Raw genomic sequence first — 20,568 nt, 5'->3', positions numbered from 1 at the left:
AACACAAACATTTAAATCCAAATTAGATTTGCATCAATCAAAGCATGTCCTGGAGCAAATTTCATTTTGTAAATTTATAAAAAATTCATTTTAATATTTTATGTTTTACATTTTATATTACATACAGTTATATAACATTTATATAACTGTTTCTCATTTTTCTACTTCACTGAAATTATTTTCACTGAAATCATTTCCAGTTCTTTTATATGTAAGCTTCCCATTGAAGTTACAATTTAGCATTATTTTTCGTCTTCATGACTAATTATAGTCATTAGAGTTTCTGACATTATGAGTTTTCTTTTGTGGTGAATTAACCAAGACCAATTGTTTTTCTGCTCAAACTTTGTAGATCTAAATCTCGTCCAAAAAATTTGATTGATTTTTTTCCATCAGTTTTAAATAAGTGACAATTTTACCATGTCTGGTTTTCTCAATTTTTCCAGTTTTCAATGTTACCAATCAGCAGTTATTGTTCAGTCAGTTTTAACTTTATAACTAAATTGTGCTCAGTTTTGGCCACTGTTAATTTCATTTTGTATTTATTTCTATCAAGTCCAGTTTTCCCTGTCAACCTGGTCACAATATCCTTGGCATTACAATAGCCAGGCAAAATAACAACACCAAAAACCCAATGAGATAAAACCCCAAATTCCAGGCAACTATTCTGACATGTTTGGAGGCTATAAAGACAGAAATGAATACATTGTAGGAATCATCTAGTTCAATCTTCTCATTTTATAAGCGAGAAGACTGAAGTTCCCCAAGAAAGATGAAGCCTTGGGCAAGTGCAAGAGGTACTAAGGATGGAGGTGATGAGCAGGTGTGATAAATACTGATTGGACTGTGGGATGACAAAGAGGGACAAGTCTAGGATGATCCTGGATTTCAGGATTGGGTGACTGCGTGGATATTGATGCTATTAACTCAGACAAAAATACATGAGTAGGTCAGGTTTGGGGGTAGGGATAGAGGATGAGTTCAGGTTTTTAAATGCTAGCTGGATGTTTAAGTGGAATCTGGATATTTCAATACGATTTTTTTTTTTTTTTTTTTTTTTTTTTGAGACAGAGTCTTGCCCTGTTGCCCAGGCTGGAATGCAATGACACGATCTCAGCTCACTGCAAGCTTCACCTCTGTGTTCAAACGATTCTCCTGCCTCAGCCTCCCAAGTAGCTGGGATTACAGGCATGCACCACCACGCCCAGCTAATTTTTGTATTTTTAGTAGAGACAGGGTTTCACCATTTTGGCCAGGGTGGTCTTGAACTCCCGACCTTAGGTGATCCACCTGCCTCCGCCTCCCAAAGTGCTAGGATTACAGGTGTGAGTCACTGCACCCGGCCCTCGATTGTCTTTTAAAGAGAGGATCTGACACAACTGGGTGAGCATTCCTTATTGCCAAAAATCAACAGAGCTGTGGTAGGGACCATGAGCTCCAGATCACCACAGTCTCTATCCCTGGGCTTCACTCCTTTGTGTTAACTGCCCAGCTGCTGTAGGCTTTGGGGTTTGCAGCCTCTGATGTAGCATAAGAAAGCCACGGGAAAAAAGAGCTCAGGAAAAGGGAAAGTGGAGGCCAGTGAGAGAAACTGAGGAATGACAGAGAGGTGAGAGAGCCTAGAGGACTGACTTGGAAACAAGCAAAGGAACCATGTTTTAAAGGAGGAGAAACAAACCTTGTTTTAGCTATATGATCCAGCTATTTGCTTAGGTCCCAGATTTAAGAACCATTTTTCACACTTTTCCTTATCTCCCTTATCTAAACTCATCTCCAAGTCTGTCACATCTACCTCAGAATTATTCCTGAAATTTGTCCATCTCTATCATTTCTTACCTGCTCATTGCAAAAGCAACTCTTCTCTCTGCATCCTTTTAAATTGTTTCTCAAAAGTTCCATGTATACACAGCAGCAAGCAGGGTGATGATGCTACGAAACGAGATCCTGTCACTCACGTGTTGAAAACTCTTCACTAGTTTCCCATTACACTTGGAATAAACTCCGTATCCCTCACAGGGCCCCAGAGAGTCTGTGCATGATGGGGACTCTCCTGGCCTCGTTGATCTCATCCTCCGTGCTTCCCACGACCCACTTTCTCCTTTTCTTCAAGGCACCACATTCTGCTCCTTCCTTGTTGCTTGCTCACATGTAGATCCTTCTGTTGGCTGTTCTTTCCTTGTATCTCCAGAGCCGGCTTCCTCTCAGTTTACCGAACCTCTTCAGAGGGCACTTTCTTGACATCTCAAATCAAAAGGTCACCTGTCTTCCTTTAATTTCTCAGCAGCTTATTTTCCTTCTCCATTTAGTATCTCCTTTCTCAACTAGAAAGTAATCCCCATGAGGGCAGGCACAGCATCTGTCTTGTTCCTGGTTGTTTCCCCAGCTTCTGTTAAGGGCGCTTCCCTGGCACACAGGAGGAACTTAAATTGTGGTGGAATTAATATGTGAACAACAGTCACATGCAGCAGAGATGAGACTAGGCTAAGGAATAAAAATTGCACATCTGTATTTCGGTAACTTCTTTTATTTTATTTGAAACGGGGTCTTGCTCTGTGGCCCAGGCTGGAGTGCAGTGGCACGTTCATAGCTCACTGCGGCCTCGAACTCCTGGGCCTCAGCCTCCAGAGTAGCTGGGACCACGGCCGCGCGCCACCACACTCGGCTAATTTTTTAATTTTTTTGTAGAGACGGGGCCTCCCCAGGTTGCCCAGGCTGGTGATTTTTTTCTTAAGTGTCATAAAGATTTTGCAATGAGGAATAGTACGGTACCGCGGCAACTCCACACGCCCCGGCAAGCCAGGCTGCTCGCGCCTCCTACAGCGGCGGCAGCCCCGCGCCTGCGCAGATCTCCCTCGGGCGGTCCCGCCCTCTCATCCGACGGGGGCGGGCTTAGCGGAAGGCGGGCCCGGCCGAATGCGGCCGCGGGCGCGTGTCGATGACGTCACCCGGCGCGTGCCGGGGTAGCCCGTAGTAACCCCGAGTCTGCGGAAGTGGTGACCCGTGGGACGCGGCTGAGACAGGTAACCTGTTCGCTCCCTGTGGGGTCCCTGCCTTCCTCTCCTCCGGCGTCGGGATGGCGGCGGGGACAGCACCATTCCGTTCTGAAGGCGACGGGGAACCCTCCCTTACCCTCACTTTTGCTCGACCAGCGAGGACCCGCATCCCCTCCTCAGTTCTCCCAGACTCCTGGGGCTGAAACCCATCCTGGGGAGTGGGCGGAGCGGTCCCATCTCACCACCTCAGCTGTAGAGGCGGCCACGGGCTCTGGCTGTCTTCTCCCCTGCAGCACAGACCTTTCTCAGCCTCTGGGTGCCTCCTCCTCCGTCTCTTCCCTGCAGGCCCTCGGTCACCTGCCGGTCTCGGCTTCCAGCCCCACAGGGCTCATCTCCAGTCTTAAGCTGGCAGAATAGTTTCCAGTTCGATTCATTTCCACTTGCAGTGAAACCCATCCGCTTCTTCTTCCCCCGGAGTATCTTTACTGAGAGCAAACAAATTTTGAGTTTTGGTGTCCTATAGAACATTCATCCTGTTAGTCTGGAGTTTTGTTCATTAACGCATGCGTGGGCGGGGAGGAGGTGGCACAGTAATGTGATTGTCTATTGTGATAATAAAAGATCCACTTAGGATCCAATCCGCTCTTGAGCTGCATGGAACAGTTAATAGCATTGCATAAAATGCCTCTTGTACCTGGATTTCTTTTGGGTTTTCGTGCAATGATGACAATTAGCCTTGCAAAGGTAGCCCTCAAAAGAAGTAACATAACCCCTTTGGGAGGCCGAGGCGGGCGGATCACGAAGTCAGGAGATCGAGACCATCCTGGCTAACACCATGAAACCCCGTCTCTACTAAAAATACGAAAAATTAGCCGGGCATGGTGGCGGCGCCTGTGGTCCCAGCTACTCGGGAGGCTGAGGCAGGAGAATGGCGGGAACCCGGGAGGCGGAGCTTGCAGTGAGCTGAGATCTGGCCACTGCACTCCAGCCTGGGCGACAGAGCGAGACTGCAAACAAACAAACAAACAAACAAAAAAGGCCTTGGAGTTTTAACGTGATTCTCATACAGATTTTTCATGAATCTGAATCTGGTCTATTTGATAGGGTGTGAGACGTGGCTTCTACCAAGGAATTTCCTAGGATAGGCAGTAAATTCCCTATTAGTGTCTAATAATGGTGTTTTATTACCTTATTCACATCCTTAAATATGAGGGTTTCTAAGAAAAAGATATTACCTCAAGAAAGAGTGATGACCAGGATTGCATACGGACCTGATTTGTTTTGGTGTTTAGGATCTGGCACATCAAAAGAGAAATGGGTTGTTCTCTCCAGACCATGAAAATGGACATTTGTACTAAATACAGAATATAAACCCAAAAGCATGACAGAAGACTATGTTTTATCAAAGAACTTCACACTTTAAGGAGCAGCAGCGTTGCATTCTGGCAGTTGCTCTCTAGTGGCACAGAGCTGTCTGTGTGCCTTCTGCAGCATCTGTGCTGTCTACAGTCTGGCCAAATCAAGAGCCTTCAGTGGTCAGGTTTGAGCAAGTGGATGCCCAAGGACTTTGACTATTAGTTTATAACAAATCTTTTTGTTTTGGAACACGGCATAACATCTTTCCTAATAAGAGAGTATTTCAGGTTCTAGAAATATCATGGTTACTGTATACGCTGTTTAGTCATTTTCTTTTTTTTTTTTTTCGAGACAGTGTCTCACTCTGTGGGCCAGGCTGGAGTGCGGTGGCGGTGGCGGGATCACGACTCCGTGCAGGCTTCACTCCTGCCTCAGCCTCCTGGGTGTCTGGGACTATGAGTGTGCACCACCATGCTCAGCTAATGTTGTGTGTTTTCTGTAGAGATGACGGTTCGCCGTGTTGCTCAGGCTGATCTTGAACTCCTGGGCTCCAATGATCCACCTGCCTTGACCTTCAAAGTGTAGGGATTACAAGTGTGGGCCACTGCATCTGGCCTAGTCATTTTCTTATAATGATTTTCAAAATTCATATTTTTTACACCACATGGCGAATCGTAATGTTATGCAGTATTTGCAACATTTAACCAGCTTATGGCAAGCACTTTAAACATGTCCTTAGGTTCCTTCTGTATTGGTGTAGTTCTGTATTTATTCTCCGGGTTTACACTTTTTTCTTCGGCGTATATATCTTAGCCTTTATAAGAAATGGAATCTCAAAGGAAAATAAACGGTTGAACCTTACCTTTAAAACTTCCTAATTCATTTCAATATGACCTACAAATGAAGTGTCCGTTGCCTGTTTACATTTAAAAGATGATTGAGCTCCCGAAGATCTAAAGATATTTAAGCTATAACAATTGCATTTTCTTACCTTAATCCCAAATACTTTTCAATTTTCAGGAATTTGTTGAAATCTTTTGTCTTGGCAAGGATGAACTGAATACATGTTCAGTTTACCACATAGAATCTGGTGCTGGCAGCATATTTTAAACCTTGATGAGGTGGATTCAAAACCATTTAGAGAGAATTTGTACATTTGCAGTGTATAAATTCTGGATCTACCTCTGAATGGAGAAATCTGTGTTCTATATTTATTCCCATAAAGAACTAGATGTAAATATTGAGATCTGAATGCTTCTTATTTATTTATTTTTATTGATTGATTTATTTGCTGGCCTTGGCAATCCTCTGAGTTTATACTCGGCCTTGTTTTGCCCCTAGATACAGTGTTCCCTGCTGAGTTCATCTGCACAGCTGTAGCCCTGTGACATGATTACCAAATAAATCCTAGGGTGGAGGAGCTTGTCTTGCTTTCTGGCTGAAGGAAGTGTAGTTGCCTAAGACAGGAACAGTTAAACTGCCCTTCCTACAGTTTTCCTGTTGTGGGAAGTATAGTTCCTACTGTAGAGAAGGACAGAAGATGGTCGGTGCAGGGTAGGAAGTGGGGTTGTAAGGTCAGACGGAGGCCAGGAATTGCAGGAGGGATAAGGAAGCTTATACTTGGAGCTGCCAAGAAAAGGCCTGCTTATCACCCACATACAAGTTTTCAGTAGTGAGAATTTCCTCAATAACTTAACAGCAAGAGTCCCACAGGAAGCCCTGCTATAAGTGGCTGGAGAATTTGCCAGATGCGGCCGTTTTTAGCATCATTGAAGTCTACGGTGGATTTTAAATAGTACTGGTTGGGAGGAGACCAGAGTTAGATTAAGCCAGTTCTCAGAGTTTGGTCTCTGGACCAGCAGTATTAATACTGGAACTTGTTAGAAATGCAGATTCTTAGCGCTCCGTAGTCTGTGTTTTAACAAGTTCTTCAGGAAGTTCTAAGTGTGCACTCAAATTTGAGAACCACTGGCCGAGCCAGTTCAATCTAATTGTAGTGGCAAAGTAAAAATACTGGGAAAGAATGAGTGAAAATTTCATTATGTTAGAACATCTTTTGATGTTTGCATAGGGATGGCTTTCCTCCTATAGAGAATGCCGTTTCAAGTTGAAGGACAGAAAAGAATGCTTCAGTTGTAGACACCAGTAACATGCAACATTGTTATTGTGGGTGGAGAATACCCCCATTCGTGGCTACATTTCACCCTGGAATCTAAATTCTGCCAGATTATAATACAAGAGCGCTCTTCACCTTACCTCCTTTTTCATTTTAAATATCTATTCCTTGATTGTATTAATATTTATATATGCATTGACCAGTGAAATTTTGTTTTCATGGCTTTGTGATGGCAAGAGTTGGTTTAGTAGCACGTTGGTTCAGAGACACTAGATACATGAAAATTATCTTGATATCCTGCAGAAAACGTAGATTATTGGCTGCTGTCCTTGCATGTGTCCAAGAAGCTGCGTTTTTAACAGGCACCGCTCACACCAGCCCAACCCCATCCCCAATGTTGTTTATTGGGCTTGTGGTTCTCAGACTATATTCTGAGAAACACTGTGGCAAATTTCCAAGGAGAGTGATTTTAAAGTAACAGCTTTATTGAGATATAATTCACATGCCATAAAATTCACTCTTTAAAAGGATATAATTTATTGATTTTTAGTATATTTACAGAATTGTGCAACCATCACCCCGTATAATTTTAGGATATTTCCATCATTCCTCAAGAAATCCCTGTACTGATTGGCAGTGACTCCTCATTCTCTCTTTATCCCAGTCCTGGGCAACTACTTTCTGTCCCTATGGATTTGCCTGTTCTGGACATTTCATGTAAATGTAATCATAGAATAAGTGGCCTTTCCTATCTTCCTTCTTTCACGTCTCATGGTGTTCTCAAAGTTCACCAGGTTGTGGCATGTGTTGGTACTTCAGTACTTCATTCCTTTTTATGGCCGAATAATTTTCCACTGTGTGGATGGACATTTTTGTTGATCGGTTCATCAGTTGATGGTTATTTGGTTGTTTTGCTATGTGTATGTTTTTAAAACAGTATTAACTATATCTAGGCCTTTTCAAATAGTCACTGGATACTTCTGTAGAGTGTCTTAGAGGGGATTCCTATAGGAAGTGGGAACTGGATTTAGAGTCCCTTCTGTTCATGGACTTGAGGAGTCTGTATCTGTAATTTCTTTGGGTAGTGAAATATATTCTTATAAGAGCTAGAGCAGCTACTTTTTCTCCATAGCAGAACATTTGATATTGAAAAAGGAAATCTTTTTACATGACTTAAGGACTATATTTCAAAAATAGTTTATATTAAAAATGGTATTCTTTGGCCGGGCGCAGTGGCTGATCCCTATAATCCCAGCCCTTTGGGAGGCCAGGCGGGCGGATCACGAGGTCAGGAGATGGAGACCATCCTGGCTAACATGGTGAAACCCTGTCTCTACTAAAAATACAAAAAATTAGGCGGCGAGGTGGCGGCGCCTGTAGTCCCAGCCACTCGGGAGGCTGAGGCAGGAGAATGGCCTGAACCCGTGAGGCGGAGCTTGCAGTGAGCTGAGATCGCGCCACCGCGCTCCAGCCTGGGCAACAGAGCGAGACTCCGTCTCAAAAAAAAAAAAAAAAGTATTCTTCAGCGTTTCTGGAGGAGGAACTCTTACTGAAAAAGCTGATATTTTTGTCTACGTTTTCTTTTCCAATCTCTTCATTTTTACTCTACTGAACCCTGTAACCCAACTCTATTAATCTAGATCCTCTTTCTAGCATATAACTATTTATGGACAGTAATAAATTATATTAGTTCTAATAGAGTTTAAAATGTTTTGTGAATTTTTATCCCAGCATGACAAAAATCACTGGGTGGTCTGATACCGCCTTCATCTTTAAATATTTAACCAATTATTTTTATTTTTAAAGTCTCCGTTAATTGAATGATATCCATAAAAGTGTTTAATAGTACTTACCTTGGGCCCACAGTGCGCAAAGCACTTCACGGAGTTAAGGTCTGTCCTTTTTACTTCTGCTCTCCTCATACCTTATTTCAACCGTGGTGCTCAGAATCTGGGCCCACCGTTCTGCAGTGGGGACAGCGACTGAACTCGCATGTGGCTAGGGTGATGAAGGGTTTAGAAACTGTCATGTGAGAATTGGGTGAAAGAATGGAGGTTGTTCAGTTGTTAAAGAGAGTACTCAGGCAATGACAGCCCTCCCAGCCATTCAGAGCTTGTCTAGAGAAATCTTATTCTTCCTTTGGGTAGTATTTGAAGTGAAAGAGTATGTCAACAAGGCTGTTAATTTTGTTGGGTTGTAAGTAGGCAAAAAACATGGAGATTTTTTGTGATGTTTCTTTCTTCTTCTTCTTCTTTTTTTTTTTTTCAGACAAAGTCTTGCTCTGCCCTCTGGGCTGGAGTGCAGGTTCAAACTCCTGGGCTCAAGCGATCCTTTGCTTCCGCCTCCTGAGTCGCTGGGAGTACAAGCACATGCCACCATGCCCGCTTAATTTTTAAATTTTTCTTTTGTAGAGATGGGGTCTTGCTATATTGACCAGACTGGTTTCAGACTCCTGACCTCAAGCAGTTCTCCGGCCTTGGCCTCCCAGAGTGCTGGGATTACAGGTGTGAGACACTGTGCGCAGCCCAGTTTTTCATTCTTACATACCTTTCCACTCTTTCAATTCCTAGAATATCTAGTCCAGAGTCTGATGTTAAGAATGGTTTCTGGATTGTATTTTGCCTGTTCAGAATATATATAATGTTAAATGATTGCATCATCGTTAATGCATTATTTTAGCCTTAACGGTGTGTAAATGTGTAAAGTGCTGTTTGATACTATACGTTTTTTTTTTTTTTTTTATTGAGACGAAGTCTCGCTCTGTCGTCCAGGCTGGAGTGCAGTGGCGCGATCTCGGCTCACTGCAAGCTCCGCCTCATGGGTTCGCACCATTCTCCTGCCTTAGCCTCCCGAGTAGCTGGGACTACAGGCGTCTGCCACCACGCCCGGCTAATTTTTTGTATTTTTAGTAGAGACGGGGTTTCACCGTGTTAGCCAGGATGGTCTCGATCTCGTGACCTCATGATCCGCCTGTCTCAGCCTCCCAAAGTGCTGGGATTACAGGCATGAGCCACCGTGCCCAGCTGATATTATACAATTTTATATAGCCAAGTTTTATTAGATCAGGATTAAAATATACCTTCCATTTGGTATAATGTGTAAAGTTTAGTCACTTCTTAAAATGTAAGACCTGCAATATAGTATAACTTGTCTTGCCAATAAGCGGCAAGATGTGGTGTGTTTAAGAGTGAGGGAGAGGCCTCTGGTTGTGGTGAATATCCGTATTTGCTTGGGGATATAGAGAGTTCCTGGCCTGTTTCACTTTTGCCTGTCTGGTTCAGCTTATGGTTCAGCTTAGGATGGAAGGTACTGCCCTGTGCTTTAAGTGGCCATTTTTGATCTAGGCTTGGACTGGACTTCAGGCACTAGAGTGTAGTGCTGAGAGTTCAGGGTCTGGAGCCAAACCAGGGGAATTTAAATCTCACCTCTGCCATCTCATAACTTTGTGAACCTGGGAAAGGATCGTAACTTCTCTGGGCTTCAGTTTACTCATCTGTGAGATGGAGATGACAGTACGTACCTCATTGGGTAGTGAGGATGTAATGCAATAATGTTCTTCATGTACCCAGCCTGCCTCATAGCAAGCAGTCAATAGATGTTTGGTGCAGTTGCTACTTGTTGTTAATACGAGTGTCTGAAGGTCAAGGGCCTTCTTGAAGGTTTCTGAATACAGGAATTCTGAATTCACTTAATTCCCAAAGGAGAAAGACTCTAGTTCACCTCGTTTCTTTAAGGCATTCTAGGTTCCTGCTGCCTGCTCAGGACAATACCTGGGGAAGTTTTGGGTGAATGGGATTCTCCTGGCCTTCTGCTGTCTGAATATGTCCCTGTCTTGTTCCTGTCCTCTGACGTGAAGTGTTTGTGTAGTGGGAGTTCTCCGGCGGTTTTCAGGGGAGCATGGTTAAATGTGTCGATATTCCATAGGAACACTAGAGCATCAGAGCACTGTGGACAGTTTTGTACCACCTGTGCTACAGGAGATACAGAAAAGGACAAGAGAAAAATATTTTAAATTAATGAGGACAAAGTGAACCGTAACTAAATCCCCATGAATAATAAAACTACATTCAGTTTTGTATGATTGAAGTATCTATTCAGAAAGTGTCTATTAAGCATGAATTCATACCGGTCAGTCTAGGAGCAAGAATGCCAGGAAACCTCCTGGGCCACTCATGACCGAAAATGCGTCTCAAGTCCAGGTCAGGTTCTTCCTGCTGTCCTCCCGAAGGCAGCTTGCGGGGCTCATCTTGGCTTCCTCTCCTCTCAGAGCGGCCTCCACCCACCCATCTCCTGGAATTCTGTGTTTCCCAAGGCTGGCTGCAGCGTGGCCACACTTCGCTTAGCTCCCAACTTTCCCTGTGGTCGTGGTGGTTGTCTTCAGACCCTTTTGGGGTTAAGGATTTTCCTACTAATCCTTATGGAAAAATAAAGGGCAATTTAAAGATTTGGTTAAAGATTAGGGCAGTTTAAAGATTTGGAGTGTTGGCTCGATGCGGTTGCTCACGCCTGTAATCCCAGCACTTTGGGAGGCCGAGGCGGGCAGATCACCTGAGATCAGGAGTTTGAGATCAGCCTGACCAACATGGTGAAACCCCATCTCTACTAAAAATACAAAAATTAGCCGGGTATGGTGGCGGGTGCCTGTAATCCCAGCTACTTGGGAGACTGAGGCAGGTGAATCCCTTGAACCCGGGAGGTGGAGGTTGCAGTGAACCCAGATCGCACCATTGCACTTCAGCCTGGGGGACTAGAGCGAGACTTCAAAAAAAAAAAAAAGATTTGGAGTGTTTACAATTGTAGTTACCAGTCCGGTGCTAAATAGTAACCACTAAGATTCAACTGGAAGCCAAACTGGGCGTCTATCCTTGTTACGCCAGGCGTGAAGTTCACCAGACCTATTCTGTTGGGTGGACTGTTGCTGTGCTCCCTGAAAACTCTCCTTTCTACCACTAGTGGAGACTGAGGAAATCAGGGAAGAACCACGAGAGCCCTCCCCGTCTTGAGGGTGGAGTTTGCATTGCCGAGGACCTCTAGATAGGTTGATGCCTTATTTTAAAAGGTACCTCAGATTTGTTTTCATCAGGTGTGGCGAGACGACAGACACAGAAACAAGCTGCTTCTGAAAGAAGAGTTTATTATTATAGTTCCCAAGAGGAGGGGTGCATCGTGCCTCACAGGGCCATGTGAGGAAGCGCTGGGGTTGGTCAGGAGGCAGAAAGAGTTGGGGCAAGAATGGGCAGGAGTCTTTATTGGGGTTTCTGTGGGAAAAGCAAGGCAAGCAGGCTAAGCAGATGGATTGGCTAGTTTGAATACTTTTGGAGGGCTCTGGGGGTGGTCCTGGTTGTGTAGTACCTGGCTGTGGGGTGATGTAGGACAGTGGCAATATGAGAGTTAGATAAGGAGGTGGTTGTGGACTGTGGGTTGGCTGGTTTGCCTGTGAAAGGCTCACAGGCAAGTTCTTTGCTATCTCTTGGAATTAGCCCTGGGAGGAGCAATTTCTCCAGGATTAGCAAGGCTCCGAGATGTCAAAACATCATAAAATATAGAAAATAAAAAACATGATTAATGCATACCCCTTCCAGCAGAACTGTGCTTATCACAGAAGTGGTTCTTTTGGGAGCATTTTCTTGTTGAGTGATAGAAAGAATGGTAAAGTGGCTCCTTGCACCCCTGGAGTTTACGGTCTACCTTAGTAAATAAGGCCTGCACACATGAAAGTGACCAGCCATGCAGGACACAAGGTCACATGCCAGAAAGTTCAGTACAGTATAATGGGAGCTCAGAGAAAGGAGAGATGAGAATGTCCTAGAAGCAGTAGAGGGCTGCGGGGTCCACATCCGGCTTCATCGGTTACGAACTGTGTAACCATAAGCAAGCTGGATAATCCCTGTGTTTTAGTTTCCTTATTTGTAATATGAGTTTAATAATAGTAGTACCCATGTCAGAGTTACTGTGAAGACTAAATGAGTTAATACATTGGAAGGGCCTAGCACAAAGCCTGGTGCTTAGTGAGAACTCAGTAAGCATCAACTGTCATAGGGCTGTTGAGGAAAGTTTCGCAGAGTGGATAGAATTGATTGTTACCTTAAAGAGGGGGAGGTGGCGGGAGGAGAGAGAGAGAGAGAGAGAGAGAGAATGTTTCTCTGTTGGGTCGGGGTGGATGTGGGGTGGCGGCTGGAAATGAGCCTGGCAAATTCGGGTAATAGGAGGTTGATCTGATAGGATAAGGTTGAAAAAATATGTTGGTGAGAGTTCTGAATGGTAAGGATTTTGCATTTTTTCTTTAAACCATGGAAATTCATTCAGGGCATTTCCCCCCCATCTTTTTTTTTTTTGAGACGGAGTCTTGCTCTATTGCCCAGGCTGGAGTGCAGTGGCGTGATCTCGGCTCACTGCAAGCTCTGCTTCCCAGGTTCCCGCCATTCTCCTGCCTCAGCCTCCCGAGTAGCTGGGACTACAGGCGCCCGCCACCACGCCCGGTCAATTTTTGTATTTTTAGTAGAGACGGGGTTTCACCTTGTTAGCCAGGATGGTCAGGATCTCCTGACCTTGTGATCTGCTGGCCTTGGCCTCCCAGAATGCTGGGATTACAGGCTTGAGCCACTGCGCCCAGCCTGCCGGCTTCTTTTTTTTTTTTTTGAGACCGAGTCTCGCTCTGTCTCCCAGGCTGGAGTGCAGTAGTGTGATCTCGGCTCACTGCAAGCTCCACCTCCTGGGTTCACACCTATTCTCCTGCCTCAGCCTCCCAAGCAGCTGGGACTACAGGTGCCTGCCACCACGCCCAGCTAATTTTTTTGTATTTTTAGTAGAGACGGGGTTTCACTATGTTAGCCAGATGGTCTCGATCTCCTGACCTGGTGATCCACCCACCTCGGCCTCCCAAAGTGCTGGGATTACAGGCTTGAGCCACCGCGCCCGGCCCCACCTTCTTTTTTTAAAAGCAGGGACAACATGACATTGAATTAGTGCTTCAGGAATCTTACTCTTAGTGGTGTGGTTCTATAGAGAGGAGAGACTTGGGACGGGTTATCTAAGTCAGAATAGATTAAGTTAGCAGTAATTAAAAACAACTCCAAAATCTTTGTGGCCTAAAAAAAAAAGTGCGTTTCTTTGTCATGCTCTTCCCCAGCTGAAGTGGGGACTCTGCTCGTCACAGTCATTCGGAGATCCAGGCTGATAGAGCAGCCAACATGTCACGTTTGTTTACCTTAAGAGGGGGAGGGAAGAGCACTCTGCAGGGTTATGCACCAGCGGTTAAATGCTAGGCCGGGAGGACACGCCTGCTTCCATTTGCAACTCAGCACTGGAGCAGTCACGTGTCAGTAACCAGTTCCAGGCGTTCAAGAAACCTTGTATGTTTGTGGGGAGGGGCTGGGTAGAAAGAATGGGAAGTATCCAAAAACAGCACTGACGGCCACACAGGAAGACTTATTTAGAAGCTGGTTGTGTAATAGTTCAAATGGGTGGTCTTCGCCGCGGGGTCACAGTTGTTGCAGTCAATACAGAGAAGGGTTGGATAAAAGAATTTAAAGCAGTAGAATTTAAACGTTGATCATGGATTGGGTCGAGTGGCAAAGAAGAGAGGAGTCAACGTGAAGCAAAACTTTTGGTGTGTGTTGAGGGGATGGTAGCAGACCAGTGGGGTGCCCTCAAGGCCTCTAGAGCTGTGCTCCTTGATGAGTAGCCCACCAACCAGTGCTTACCCACAGACTGTAACTGGTTTGCAAGGAAATAAGTGCAGAAATAGAGGATACTCTTTTAGAAATGTTTGTATTATTTTCTTTTTTTTTTTAGACGGAGTCTTGCTCTTTCACCACGCTGGAATGCAGTGGCACGATCTCGGCTCACTGCAACCTCCGCCTGCTGGGTTCAAGTGATTCCCCTGCCTCAGCCTCCCGAGTAGCTGGGATCACAGGCACGCGCCACCATGCCTGGCTAACTTTTTGTGTTTTAGTAGGGACGGGGTTTCACCATGTTGGCCAGGATGGTCTTGATCTCCTGACCATGTGATCCGCCCACCTCGGCCTCCTAAAATGCTGGGATTACAGGCGTGAGCTGCTGTACGTGGCCACTTTTCTTTATTTATATGCTGTAGTTTGCCCTGATTATATCTATGTTGAATCTAATACAAATTAGGGGCATGTATTTTTGTGTTTTTTTCTTTCTCTTTTTAGTGATCTATTTTTATTATATTTTATGAAAATATAAGGGGAAAAATAACCATAGATTGTTGGAGAAGCATTGCTTTGGAGATAGGAGGCAGGGATGTAGAGATCAGAGCTGGATAGGGGGTTGAGTCCTTTTTGTAAAATGAGGAGTTGAGTACCTGAGATGTGAGCAAGAGAAAGACTTCAGAAAGAGAAGAGGTGTCCACAGTTAAGCCTTGGGAAGCACCCAGTGTTCTGAAGACAGGCATGTAAGAAGAGGTGCAGGCTGCTCTGTCTATGGAGTAGCCATTTTTTTGTTCCTTTACTTTCTTAATAAACTTGCTTTCACTTTGCAAAAAGAAAAAAAAAAAAAAAAAAAAAGAAGAAGAAGAGATGTGGACGATACAGTGTCCCAGGAATCATCGGAGGTGGTGGGCAGTTAGCAGTATGAGATGCCACAGAGAGTCAAGGAAAATAAGGCCTGAGGTTAAGCTAGACTTGGCAAGAAGTAAGTCATTGTGAATGTTTGAAAGTAAACTTGCAGTGAAGTGGTGTGGTCCGATGCCAGATTTCAACAGTTTAAGAAATATGCAGTCATAAAATAGAAAGGGTATAACCTTCTTTTCAGAAAAGCTGGATAGATAAACAAAAGCAACAACTAGCTATTGAGCCCAGCAAGAGAAAGCACATTTTGTTGTTGTTTTTTCCGATAGGAAATCATGAGCAACTCAAAAGGCTTCTATCACCTGGAAGATGGGAAAAGCAGCGAGGGAGGAAGGAGATGGCAGTGTTCCATGGCTGGGAATGGAGTGGAGGACAGAGGCCATGGGAGTGGACCCAGGGGTGAGGGCAGGGGTTGGATTGAACCCAGATAACTATCCATACAGCAGACAAGGTCATTAGGAGGGAAACATGGATGGGAATCTGCATATCTCAGTTGAGGGGAAACATGGATGGGAATCTGCATATCTCAGTTGAGGGGAAACATGGATGGGAATCTGCATATCTCAGTTGAGGGGAAACATGGATGGGAATCTGCATATCTCAGTTGAGGGGAAACATGGATGGGAATCTGCATATCTCAGTTGACTCAAACAGGGAAAAATGCAAGCTGGCATGCCTGGGAGCTGGCCTGGATGCTGCGGTAGGTGTGGTCAAAGTTAAGCGAGCAGGGACTTGGGAGTCCTAGTGAGCGCATTAATGAAGTGCTTTCACATTGTGACCATGGGGTCCAGCCTGGGCTATTCAGCTTCTTTCTCTAGTCCATACTCGGTAAAAATGAGTGTTACTGAATAACAAAGCAGTGGTGAGGAGGGCGGAATGGAGTGGAATTACTTAATCCTTAATCCTTAAGAATAAAATATGGGCCTGGGCGCAGTGGCTCACACCTGTAATCCCAGCACTTTGGGAGGCTGAGGCGGGCGGATCACAAGGTCAGGAGATCGAGACCATCCTGGCTAACATGGTGAAACCCTGTCTCTACTAAAAATACAAAAAACTAGCCGGGCGTGGTGGCGGCACCTGTTGTCCCAGCTACCGGGAGGCTGAGGCGGGAGAATGGCATGAACCCGGGAGGCGGAGCTTGCAATGAGTGGAGATCGCACCACTGCTCTCCAGCCTGGGTGACAGAGCGAGACTCCGTCTCAACAACAGCAACAAAATATGGTGGGCCGGCCGTGGTGGCTCATGCCTGTCATCCCAGCACTTTGGGAGGCCGAGGCGGTGGATCACCTGAGGTTGGGAGTTCAAGACTAGCCTGACCAACATGGAGAAACCCTGTCTCTAGTAAAAATACAAAAATTAGCTGGGTGTGGTGGAGCATGCCTGTAATCCCAGCTGCTTGGGAGGCTGACGCAGGAGAATCACTTGAACCCAGGAGGCGGAGGTTGCGGTGAAGCAAGATTGAGCCACTGCACTCCAGCCTGGGCAATAAGAGCGAGACTCTGTCTCAAAAAAAAAAAAAAAAAAAAAAAAGGCCGGGCGCGGTGGCTCAAGCCTGTAATCCCAGCACTTTGGGAGGCCGAGACGGGCGGATCACGAGGTCAGGAGATCGAGACCATCCTGGTTAACACGGTGAAACCCCGTCTCTACTAAAAAATACAAAAAACTAGCCGGCCGAGGTGGCGGACGCCTGTAGTCCCAGCTACTCGGGAGGTGGAGGCAGGAGAATGGCGTGAACCCGGGAGGCAGAGCTTGCAGTGAGCTGAGATCCGGCCACTGCACTCCAGCCTGGGTGACAGCGCGAGACTCCGTCTCAAAAAAAAAAAAAAAAAGAAAGAAAGAAAATATGGTACAAATTGGATTTATGATAAAATTATGTAGTTTAAATTATATCTAATTTTTGAAAACACTCAGCAAAGTTATGAAAAATAGAAAAGAAATATAGTGCTTTAAGTGCTCTAAACATTGTAAAATTTGAAAATGCTTCAGAACTTCTACCTGTTGAAATAATCTATTGACTTCTCATTTTCATTGAGCTCTTTTTTATTTTTATTTTTTCTGGGTACATATTAGGCATATATATTTATGGGGTACATGAGCTGTTTTGATACAGGTATAAAATATGTAGTAATCACATCAGGGAAATGGGGTATCCATCACCTCAAGCATTCATTATGTCCTTGTGTTACGAACATTCCAATCATACGCTCTCAGTTATTCTAAAATGTAAACAGAGTATTGCTGACTATAGTCACCCTGTTGTGCTATCAAATACTAAATCTCATCATTGTCTCTAACTAATCTTTGTACCCGTTAACCACCCCCTTCTCCCTCCTAGCCTCTGGAAACTACCAGTGTATTCTATCTGCATGAGTTCAATTGTTTTAAGTTTTAGCTCCCACAGTTGAGTGAGAACATGGAAGTTTGTCTTTCTGTGTCTGTCTTTTTTCACTTAATGTAATATCCTCCATTTCCATCCATACTGTTGCAAATGACAGGATCTTATTCTTTTTAATGGCTGAATAGTACTCTGTTGTGTTTATGTACCACATTTTCTTTATCTGTTACTCTGTTAATGGACAGTTAGGGTGATTCCAAATCTTGGCTATTGTGAATAGTGCTGCAGTTAAGTATGGGAGTGCAGGTATGTCTTTGATATACTAATTTGCTTTCTTTTGAGTATGTACCTAGCAGTGGGATTGGTGGAACATATGGTAGTTCTATCTGTGGTTTTTGAGGAACCTCCATACTGTTCTTCCCAGTGGTTGTGCTCATTTACGTCCCCACTATACGACACGGATTCCCCTTTCTTCACATCCTCGCCTGTGTTCATTATTGCCTGTCTTTTATTCGACTCTTTCTTCTGAGTGTTAGAATGAGACAAGAGCTGGGCAGAGATGCAGTGTGTCTATTGTTGTGCCTACCTCTCCCTTCCCTGACCTAATTACTCTCCCTTCACCACCCTGAATCCAGCCGGGGGGTTTCCTCTAGCCTTTGCTATGGTAGGTAGTGGACCTCTGTTTGGTTTTCCATGTGACATTGATACAAGGTAGCATGTCATGGTTACTTGGATTGCTGTGCAATACAGGGCATGGATATCTTGGTTAAGAACACTCTGGAGTTCAACTGCTTCATTTACATCTTGGAAATCTCGGACACTTAGGCTCTCTGAGCATCGTTTCATCATCTGTAATCTTTCCAGTACCTGGATTGTCAGCCCCCGAGGCAGGTGTAACCTCTTAGAAAATGGAGTAGAAAAGCGAAATCCCCATTTCTTTATAACTGTAATGAGGTTTCCCGGGAATCCTTTTCTGACCACTCTCTATAATTTAGTTTAAGTGGTACTCTTCAGAAACTGAAACATACTATACTTTGCAAGCAAGTAGCAATCAAAGGGATACATTCTTTCACCTTTGAATGTAGAGTGAAATCACTTCCAATCTTATCTTTGCAACCCAAATGCCTGCTGATAATGTGAGGGTAAACATCTTAGGCACCAAAGAGGAATGGCATCTGGGTGCGGAGACGTGATCAGCAAAGCCAGAGTCAACACAAGCTGCCATCAGGGAAGCCCAAGTCCATCACGTCACATCACGTTTCAGCATAAGTCAGGGCAGTCATACACTGATGGAGTAACATCAGTTTTTGTTTTCAGTGTTCACATTTTAGACCTCCCCCCACACTTGACTGGTTATAATGTATAAATCAAGCCACAGCTGACAGTGATTTGCTTGTTTTGTTCAGGAAAAGGTCTTTGACTGAGACTCTGACTTGGCCTTACTGCATTGATCTTCAACACAGGCGCTTTTTATAATTCCCACAACAGCATTAACTCCAGTGGTTTTTTTTTTTTTGAATATACATATCACAATAGAGTCTTTCATTACATGATCACAAATTATATGCAGTCACTCTTATATGGTTCCTGAAAGCAGTAAATTTTGAGCAAAGAGAGACTGTTTAAAACTTGAGACCAGAGAGCACAGTTTATCTTATTTACAGTTTGGCTTAAAGGTTGGTCTTTAAGTTAATATCATACCACATGTGGTAATCCTGCAAAGTGCTACATATTTTTATTTATAGTTAAGGGAATAAAGCAAAATCCCCTTTTCATTATGTTATCTTGCATTATTGACTCAGTGATAAATGACATTGCCTCTCGGGTATGAGTTTTGTAGAGAAAGACCCTATTGTAGCATATATTTATATGGGGAGGGGGCTAGTTAGAGTTATGGTTCCAGAGGGAATTTAAACTCTGAATATACTGGTACTTGTACAGTTAAAACGTATAGCTCAATGTTGTTTTAACACTATATTTTTACTTGAAGTAAAAGAAAAATAAATAGGCATGAACAAAGGGGAAAAGCTTAAGGTTGAAATGCAAGCAACCAAATAAAATGACTAAAAGCATATCCTGATCTCAAAGATTACAATTTTACCAGAGATAATGGTGGTCAGTAGATTGGCCAGTCTCTGCTGTTTAAGGATGACGTCAGCTTTCAAAGTTTATTAACCGTTGAAGGGCATCAGAGAACAATTTCTAGCAAATCGGGGAGATGTGAAAGTGAGCCGAAGGGAAAGTGCTGAGGGGCTGGAAAGTTCAACACCTGCCCCAACATTTGAGGAGGAAACTGGTTCCATGCTATGTCAGTTTGTCCAAACCAATATTCTTGAGGATTTCTACTGAAGGAGGAAGCCAGTAGATATTTTGGAGGGATGGCTAGTGTTTTAGAATGTATTTGTTTTGAAATAGAATAGTAAATTTAAAAAAATAGGAAATTACAATCTTGAATAAAGTAAAAATTATTTCAGCCTCTAGTCATTCAAAACTTTGGATAAATTAACCAGGAATGGGCTGCCATTTTGCTAAGCACACAGAAATAAGGACTTTCTGATAAATTAATAATAGAAGTAAGGTTTCAGGACTAATATATTTGAAGCAAATTTGTCCCCTGCCCATTCTTTCTGCACCTAAAAGGTCTCATTTCACTGTCTCTGTGGCCTCCATTGTTTCTCTGGGAATCCAGGTCATTCTGAGAAGAAGCCACCTGCCATCTGTGTCGTCGTTCTTCTGTGGGTAATATGTCGTTTCGTAATGGCTACTTTCAAGATTAGTTTTGTTTTTCAGTAGTTTGATAATGATGTGCCTAGGTGTGTTTTCCTTCATATTTTTCCTGTGTAAATAAACTTTTGAAGCTTTGTATCTCTCACCAAATTTGGAAAATTTTAACTATTTTTAAATAAATGGTTTATTTTGAAATACTTTCAGATTTACCAAAAAGTTGCAAACATAGTATAGGGAGTTCCCAACTCATCATCCAGCTTCTCTTCATGTTCATATAATCACGGTATGTTTGTTAAACTAAAAATGTAGCACTGGCATAATGCTTTTATCTACAGTTTTTCCAGTAATGTCCTTTTTGTTTGTTTGTTTTAGGATCCAGTCTAGGATACCACATTGCATTTTATCATATCTCCTGTACACCTCCATTCTCTAACACTTTGTCAGATTTTA

The 20,568-nt window shown here is 43.8% G+C and overlaps 1 protein-coding gene and 1 long non-coding RNA gene across 5 annotated transcripts in view; one reads left to right on the top strand and one right to left on the bottom strand.

Annotated features, from left to right (window-relative positions):
• LOC126938133 (uncharacterized) overlaps nt 1-2,860 on the bottom strand; it is a 35,357-nt gene extending 32,497 nt beyond the window's left edge. For all 4 annotated transcript variants that reach the window (XR_007719964.1, XR_007719965.1, XR_007719962.1 and 1 more), the window contains exon 1: nt 1,837-2,860. This is a non-coding gene — a long non-coding RNA (uncharacterized LOC126938133). The remainder of the gene's footprint in view (nt 1-1,836) is intronic.
• A 12-nt stretch (nt 2,861-2,872) lies between these two features.
• The window catches only part of AOPEP (aminopeptidase O (putative)), a 366,175-nt gene continuing 348,479 nt past the window's right edge, over nt 2,873-20,568 (top strand). The window contains exon 1 of the mRNA XM_050760723.1: nt 2,873-3,020. The gene's annotated coding sequence lies outside the window, so the exon portion shown is untranslated. The remainder of the gene's footprint in view (nt 3,021-20,568) is intronic.

The sequence above is a fragment of the Macaca thibetana genome, chromosome 15 (genome assembly GCF_024542745.1).
Source record: "Macaca thibetana thibetana isolate TM-01 chromosome 15, ASM2454274v1, whole genome shotgun sequence".
NCBI lineage: Eukaryota > Metazoa > Chordata > Mammalia > Primates > Cercopithecidae > Macaca > Macaca thibetana.
Note: the sequence above shows the minus strand (reverse complement) of the source record. Positions and strands in the feature narration are given on the sequence as shown.